The sequence below is a fragment of the Ornithodoros turicata genome, chromosome 1, assembly GCF_037126465.1.
Source record: "Ornithodoros turicata isolate Travis chromosome 1, ASM3712646v1, whole genome shotgun sequence".
NCBI lineage: Eukaryota > Metazoa > Arthropoda > Arachnida > Ixodida > Argasidae > Ornithodoros > Ornithodoros turicata.
Genome location: NC_088201.1, coordinates 18,876,175 through 18,885,531, shown reverse-complemented (window position 1 = coordinate 18,885,531; position 9,357 = coordinate 18,876,175).

Here is a 9,357-nt window from a genome sequence, read left to right as displayed (position 1 = left end):
CACTGGTTGATTCCGAGGCAGTGACCGTAAAACGTTTTGGTGTCTCATCCCTCCAAATGTATTATGAAATATGAATATTGCAAAAGTAATTACATGTCATTTACAAATACTTCATGATATCTAAATCTAAAAGTATCCGGTATAACACATAGAAAAAAAGAACAATAATTACTTTTCTGTAACAGTTAGACACAGCTACAGCTAAATTTCTTTGGTGCCACCCGAGGCAGATCTAGGATTGGGGGGGGGGGGGGGGGGGGGGGTCCTGCCTTGGATGGCATGCTACTACACTGTCAAGGTCAATTGAAACTCTGTCTAATGACAGAAATTGAGCGGGTCATGACATCCGGACCCCCCCCCCCCCCCTCTAGATCCGCCCCTGGGTGCCACGAAGAAAACGGTCACCGGCGGGACTCAAATCCCACACGGACTCATTTCTCTGCCTCCCATTACTCATATGAGCAAGAGCCGTAATGAGCAGATATTTACACAATATTTTGTTTGTTTGTTTATTTATATATTTATTTCAATATATGGTAGAAGAGCCCATATGAGGGCACTACGATGTAGTACAAATTGCGTATACAACGTGTGGCACCGTGCCGTTTGTACTGTGGGAAAAACCTTAACTGTAGATGTGAATGAACATATTATGTGGTGGGGAGTGCTACCTATCACCAAGTCTTCGCGTGTCTTGACGTCTAATTAATTTTCCTGTGACAAAACCTTGAAAAGCACGTTGAAAAGCTTCAGCCGCACTCGCCCAGTAGGAAATATCAAATAGATGGCGAGTGCCTTAGCACGGTGCTGAAATAGTGCGAGCTTTAACTTCAATTATTCCGCGAAATACTGAAGAGCGAGGCATAATCTTTCGTATTAGTAATTAACGATCAATTCTTGATATTAGATAGACAATAATGATAGTTACGATGGGCCACTGATTCCGAACTTGCACCCCGGATGCATCTAGCATTAGTCGCAATAGACGAGTTCAGAAAATCCCAGTGCTCTTTGCGCACGCATTGCATCCTGGGCGCTTGCTGAGCGGGGGAACGAAGAATAATCCTTCACATTTCGCTTCCGCTGACCTTGACACGTCGTGGACAATGGACCGGTAGGGGAGAAATCCGAACAGTTTGGAGGCCACCCGTTTCTTTCGTATTAGTAAACTCCCACAGTTCAAAGCGGCCCTAAGCACTCTGGGATTTTCTGAACTCGTCTATTAGCTTCTCGCGACTCCCCACTCATCATCATTCAAATAAAGTTGTTTTTGTTGTTCTCCTACAGGTTTTTCAAAAAACAAAAAACAAAAAAAAACGCATACATCAAACGAAGCAATTCCAATTTCAATTCCAGTTTCTAAGAGGTCTTGGTACATCCTAAAAATATCTTACAATTTCATATTTCCTCTCTGTTACAACAATTAAATGATGAATGATGATGTGACGAGGTACCAAGCTTTGTTGCATTCCTAGCATTCGCTTGCACCGGCCATATTCCGTCAATTATTTCCCCTGGATTGAATTATTTCACGAGTAACATCCCTGAAAGCGCGAGGCTAGGTAGTGGAATGGGGTTAACTTTGAAGAAAAAAAGTGAACTTCGTTAAATGATATTATTTATAATTCAGACTCTTGTTACATGAAATGCAGACCTCACAAAATGTTTCAGAACAATTTCTTCAATTTTGGGGAGCTTTGCTTCTATTGTAAGGGGTCACATTTCTATATTGTGATAGACTTTGCTTCTATTCCCCTGCTGGTATAGTACTAAATTATTAAACAGCATGGTAAATCTTATAACGATCGTCCTACTCGTAATAACGATAACACAAAATCCTCACAGGCGCCCTTTAAAGGACCATGGAAGGGCTCGAAAGAAATATGTCAGGGAGAGTAGAGGTTATACGACTAGAAGCCCGATATGCAGGGATATACAGAGATATTACCTAACGTGTTGCAAAAATATACTTAAAAATCTACTTGCCTGAAAACTATGGGGTCAGTACGGTGTTTACCTTCCGCGAACTTTTGAAATGAAATGGAAGCACTTTGATCAATTATCAGTGTCGAGAACTTGAATTTTCTGAATTCAACTCCGAAATTTGTCAAGCACTCTAAAAACAGAACTTCACCGCATAGCACGTTGTGTGCGTTGTGCGTTGCCCATTGCCACGAATGATAGGGTTATCGCTTCTGCACTCCTAAAACAAAGCTTCACCACATAGCACAGGCAAACCTCACCCCGTTTTCCTACGGTACTCTATTCTCTACACGCTTAGAAATGAACTTCACCGCATAGCACGCTCCTAGCCAACCATAATCTCAAAAGATATCGTTATCTGCCCTGATTTGTTTTTTGTGACAATTATGAACAGCATAAGTGTCACAAAAAGGCGTACGCCTCCCGTTTCCAACAAATCAGGGCAGATAACGATATCTTTCGAGATTATAGTTGGCTAGGAGCGTGCTACGCGGTGAAGTCCATTTCTAAGAGTGTACTATCACTCTTAAAAATGAACTTCGCCACATAGCACGACCCTAGCCAACCATCAGCCAAAGTGACATCGTTATCTCCCCTGATTTGTTGAAAATGGGAGGCGTACGCCTTTTTGTGACACTGATGCAGAAATGTTAATTGTCATAAAAAGGCGTACGTCCCGCACTTTCCACAAATCAAGAGTGACTGAGGTATCACTCTGTACAATGGTTGGCCTTCAGCGAGCTATGTGGTGAAGCTTTGTTTTAAGAGTATACTCTACTACCACATAGCACGCTGAAGGCCAACCATTGTACAGAGTACCATACCTCTATCTCTCTTTATTTGTGGAAAGCGCGGGGCGTACGCCTTTTTGTGATAATTAACATTTCTGTATAAGTGTCACAGAAAGACGTACTTCTCCCGTTTTCAACAAATCAGGGGAGACAACTATGTCATTCTGGATTATGTTTGGCTGGCTGCGTGCTATGTGGTGAAGTTCATTTTTAAGAGTGTGATTCGAAGAGAGAAGGGGCGTACGCCTTTTAGTGTCAATTATAATATATCCGAATTGCACAAAGAGGCGTACGCCCCTCTCTCTCTTCAAATCAGAAGCGATATAACCCTATCATTCGCGGCAATGGTTGGCGCGCAGTGTGCTATGCGGTGAAGTTCTGTTTTTAGAGTAAGCCAATGTCAATGATCTCTCGAACAGTTTTTCAGAGCTAATGCACCCCTAAATGACCTGATGGAGTGTGGCGTAAAGTAGATGCATGTTCCATAAAGCGAATATTTATGCATCTCCCAGACTGACCAATGTAGCATGTGGCAATGTCAGTCTGAGAGATGCCTAAATGTTCGCGATATACAACATGCATCTACTTTACGCCACACTCCATCAGGTCACCTGGGGGTGCACTGCAGAGATTGCAAATGTGAGCCTCAATTTGATAATACATCGATTAAGCTAGCTATTAGCTCTGAAAAAACTGTTCGAGAGATTATTGAGGCCTTCTATATTGACGCACATGCTGGCAAATGTATTAGTGCCCCTTCCCTTGCTTCGACGGATTGTGAGAAAGATGATCTAAAAGTAGAATTACATGTGTGACACATGTCTTCCCCCTGTCTTCTAAAATGTGTCCTCCCCTCGCCCTACGGTTACGCAAAACCAAGTTTTCATGTTTTCAATGTCATCACGAGTCATCATTGCTGCGTGGCTGTCCTGGTGGGCGTTTCCGTATAAATAAGTTGTTTACGATTAAAATCACCAGTTGTGAGTCTGCAGAAGTTGTGTGCTTGTGTTCTGACCTTTACTCCCGCGTTTCTGTGCTGCAGTGTTTGCGATGCAGATTTACACGTCAGGTGTGCCAACCTAGTGTGGCGACACTATACGGCAGTTTCCTAGAGAACAGTCATCTTGCCTGACGTCACCCGGTCGCCATTACAGAAGTGTGGGGGCGTCATGGCTGCGCCCAGTGATATGCGCCGAAACCAATACGGCAGTTTCCTAGGGAGCAGCCATCTAGCCTGACGTCACCCGGTCGCCATTACAGCAGTGGGGTGGGGGTGGGGGGGGGGGGGCGTCATGGCTGCGCCCAGTGATATGCGCCGAAACCAATACGGTAGTTTCCCAGAGAGCAGCCATCTTACCTGACGTCACCCGGTCGCCATTACAGCAGTGTGTGTGTGGGGGGGGGGGGGGGGGCGTCATGGCCGCGCCCAGTGATATGCGCCGAAACCAATACGGCAGTTTCCTAGAGAGCAGCCATCTTACCTGACGTCACCGTGTCGCCATTACAGCACTCTTAAAAATGAACTTCACCGCATAGCACGCTCCTAGCCAACCATTATCTCGAATGATATCGTTATTTGCCCTGATTTGTTGAAAACACGGGGCGTACGCCTTTTCTGTGACAATTATGAACAGCATAAGTGTCACAGAAATGGCGTACGCCCCCCGTTTTCAACAAATCAGGGCAGATAACGATATCATTCGAGATAATGGTTGGCTAGGAGCGTGCTATGAGGTGAAGTTCATTTTTAAGAGTGAGCAGTGTGGGGGCGCGTTATGGCCGCGCCCAGTGATATGCGCCGAAACCAACGTATAGGTTATTAGTAGTTGTATCGCCGTGGTATTACTTATTAGAATTCTTTGAAACCTATCACGGTGCGTTTATTGGCTTCATGCTCCCGCTCACACTGCAGATAAGGATACGTGGATGTAAAATCCTGTGGACACAGATCAGAAATGAAGAAAACATATTTCTCATCCGCTCGAGGTTGTCGCAGCTCCATCACCAGTGTGCCCTTTGTCAGACAAGCACGTTGCTTCCGCAAACTAGAACGCTCACATAAGTTCCTACTGCGAAATGGATGATCGCCAGGATGGATTGTCCCATATACGTGACCACACAAAAGAAGTAATTAAAACCTGAGTTGAGCGATTAAATTTGGTCTGAGCACCCCGAGCGGAATTACGTGAGACACAGGAACACCATTGTCCCAGTACGGTCCTGGGGACAATGGTTGACGTTGGCATGTACATTTAACTCTTGCGGCAATTGTCCCAGGTAAAGCGGAAGGGCCTTGGTGACCTTGCGGCCTACCAGGACCGGTGCTCCTCCGGCATCATGCGCTAAAGACACAAAAGCGTGACTTATTTTGACGCTTGTGTTTGCGAGATATAGTAGCTGTCACACAGGCTTGGCTGGTCTACATTTCGAATTATTATTTGTTACCAGCTTTAGAGACGTACGACATTCTTGCAAAAGTATAGGTGAGGTGAAGGTGAACATTGGCATGCAAAGGTCGTGGCACGAGGATTAGTATACGAGAACAGTGAAATGAGCGACCCTTCACAACACGTCATTGCTCCTCAAATGACAAACTCACATATCCACTCACCGAAGAGTGACCATCAAGGTAATTCTGGTAACCGGAGGTTCCTGAGTTAACCGGTAATTCCGGAGGTAACTCCGACAATGGGAATTGGGTGTGTGTGTGTGGAGGGGGGGGGGGGGGGAGTCCATCTACTAAATATTCGTCATAGCTTTTTTGTATTTTTTTTAGCCCATATGGACAGTAATATGAAATAGCCGCTGTCCCTGGGACACTTACTGCAGCTTGACATCTGACATTGCCATTGACACTTCGAATCGACAAATGTACTTACAATCTGAATCCCTTGTACACACGGAAACGCGTGGAACTAAATCTACTGATACCATGCTTAACTGAGTATTTTGAAATGTCTTGGATGATGATCCGTTGTGCACACAGATTAGTACTATAACGTTTCATCCACTAGGAGCGTGCTATGTGGTGAAGTTCATTTTTAAGAGTGTACGACCGGACCCGTTGCAAACCCATGAGCACACACTCTAAAAACAGAGCTTCACCGCATAGCATGCTCCTAGCCCACCATCATCACGGATGACAACGTTCTCTCCCTTGATTTGATGAAAACGGGGGCGTACGCCATTTTTGCGGCAATTATGAACAGCATACAATGACACAAAAATGGCGTACGCCCCACGTTTTCAGCAAATCAGAGGAAAGAACCACTCGGGATCAGGGGCGGATCCAGGGGGAGGGGGAGCGATCGCCCCCTAAACGTCAGTTTATACATGGAATTTCCCTCTCTCCACTCCCCCACTACGCGCTCCGACAAAGAAACCCCCCCCCCCCCCCCCGCGTCCCTTTTGTGCAGTTCCACTCCAGTATGTGCTGCAGAGCTCATTGGTTGCCGCCGAAAACGACTGTTTCCATTGCGTTTTTCTTCTAAACGGTAGCGCTGTTTGAACTAATTAAGCTTGCATTAGGCTAATTGAAACATGGACTTTCGTCTGTGGGCGTCTCACAGCGGCTTCCTCCTCTGGGCGCCGCCCTCTCACTCCTTCGCTTAGGGAGCGACGTCACGCCGCCGGAGCCTCTGCAGCTGTGGAAGCAGCATTGATCTTCAAAATTCGTTTATTTCATGTCTAAGCACTTCTCGGACGAAAAAAGTAGCCAAGTAGATTGTCATCCGATGCCGAACATAGTGGTATCGGTTTCATAGATGGGTTTCCGGATGCGAACGTCCCTTTAAATACTTTTGTTGGTACTTTAGTAGCTTACTCAGTAGTTCCACCCAAAGGTACGTATTTGTATTCTGTTTTCAACACTTTAATTAATACCATAATTACTTTTTGTTTCTCTGTTTGTTTTCAAAATTATATTGCACAACTTCTTTCCGCAACCTTTTCATTACGCTTGATCCTTCTCATGGAATCCCTTTTCTGGTACTGTTTTCTGAGCTCAAGTTTGTCCTTTCCTTCCCAGGAATTTCAGGGGGCTTATCGCAGAGTCACTCACTCTAGTTTATCCCAGGCGAATTCGGGGACTTTCACCGGAGGACACAGGGAATAATGATGACTCATATTATGTAACCTAGACTGTCCCCGTTGGCAAATGACCAGTGCTAGCCTTGTTTCCCATTTCCTTTTTGGGAGCGAAACGTGAATCATGGCTGTGTCAGTGTCACTCACACTTAGTTCTTCCACATATTGCCATCGGACCACCGAATGGTGAATGCGGGAGCGATTACAAAGCGATTAGACACCAAACCAAAGCAAGTGTACGAAGCGAATAGTTATGAAACAGGAACCGAATACGAAGCGTATAGTTGTATAACCGGACTGTATACACATGCAGCACATGTACGGATATATTCATACGGACCAGAATATGAAGTAGCGCTCATTTTACTTTATGCCCTGTGCCGCTTTGTGCTCTACGTGCGCAACCTTCGAATGTATTCGGTTTGGAAGAAACATCGATTCGATTCGACATTCGAATGTAGAATTCAGTATTCGATTCGCAAATCGAATCGAATACAAAATCATTCCCTTGGGTATTCGAATATTCGCATATAGGCCTACACTCTTAAAAAAAGGGTGTACTTTAACTCATTTTTTGGCCACATATATAACACCCTTTTGGAGAGTACAATTGAACCTCTGTATGCAATAAGGGGATAAGTAAAAAAATCACAAACCGAGAAAAGGGGCCTGATCTGACGGCCGGTCCCATTGACACGCATGCATTTCCCGTTTTTTACCGTCCTGTAGTGGGTCAATAAATAGCAATACGGTCCGAAATTTTCGTTGGCAGGTACATAGTGGTATGTATATGTCATTACAACAAAAATAATAAAAAGGGGATAAATCGACTTATCCCCTTATTGCATACAGAGGTTCAATAACTCTCAAAAAGGTAGTCTCCTCACTCCCTCAAGAGAGTAGCATAACACCTTTCTCCCTGCTGGAGAGTAATATTACTCTCCGGCAGGGAGAAGGTGTTATGCTACTCCCTTGAGGGAGTGAGGAGACACCCTTTTTGAGAGTAATTGTACTGTCCAAAAGGGTGTTATATATGTGGCAAGGAAAGGAGTTAAAGTACACCCTTTTTTTTAAGAGTGTAGTATCTAGGAAGGAAGTGCCCTTTTTTCCATTGCCATTTTCTTTTTGAATACAACGGACAACAACATGAAACGATGAAAGCCTATCGGTCCAGTGTAAGCTCCGTTTGCCCAACAAGGTTATTTTTCAAAGAGACAGAGGAGGGCTGACAGAGGGACATTACGAAAATCAACCCCTACTACAAACCGAGAATGCAAAAAAGGAAAAGGAAACAGTTTGATCACTGACGCTGCAAGTATCTTAAATACTTTTTCCAGTATTTCGCTCCTCTACTCTAATTACTTTAATTTCGAAGTGTTTGTACCATATCTTAATTACATTAGTATCTGTGCATGTCTGAGCGCTAGCTGCCATGTTGGGGTGGCAGGGACATATACATATAGGAAAACAACGTTCGATGGAGGACTTTTTAAAACTATATTAAGCAGTCTATGTTCATCAGGATGGCGATTAGCATCATAGGTGCACGTCCTCCGCCAGGACAATACTTCGTCCCAGTCCTGGGACTCACTGCATGTAGCACCCATATAGATTCCGCCAACGCACTGCAATCTGTCACTTGATCATTCTTATTGTTATCGGCCTGGAACAAACGCTAGTTGTACTCCAGAAAGATTTTCGTTTTATCAAGGCAGTTTTGCTTTCACATTCCTGCAACGTTTTGGTGCATCTCGATTAAATAGTTTTGTGTGAAGTCTAGGCAACAAGTATTAGAGCGAAGAAAAGACAATATTCTACCACGATAATTTGCGTACGGTATTACTTCATAAATATAAGTATGTTCCACCATGTTCCTTCCGCAGACGATTATGCACAACAACTTAGTCGTCTCTGAGGGGGAAATGTCGACAACTATCAGAGCTTCCTCTTATCCGTTGTTTTCCTTGTTTCAATTATGAGGACAATTTACCGGCTCATAGGACACAAAGACAGTGGCCAAAAGATAAGTAGGTCAGTCCTCGAATACACTGATATATGAAGAGGAAGCCTCATGTGCTGCTAATTGCCTCTGTCTCTTATTTCAACACCCGTTTGATCAGTTCAAGTGCTGCGCACTCGCTCGAAACGAAATGTTTTGGTGCACGGGAGTTGTGGTCAGGGACAAATTTCCAGAGGTTCGTGCGGGATCTTCCATTTCGGGGCGCGTTAGAGTCCGGTGTAGCAGATCGCGTAGTCTGCCATTATGTTTGAAGTATCAACGGTGAATTGAAGCCAATCGTTTGCCAGACTGAGAACGTCCTCACAGTGATCTCCCCAGAAATCTGCTTCGAGGGGGGTGACGAGTTTCCAAGGGGGGGGGGGTATATATTTATTGGTAGAAGGGCAGAGTGGGAACCCATTCACACGGGCTCTCTGAGGTGGTGATGCTGGCAATATTACTTCTACAGTAGGATAGTATTGCTGCTGTCTCGTTTTC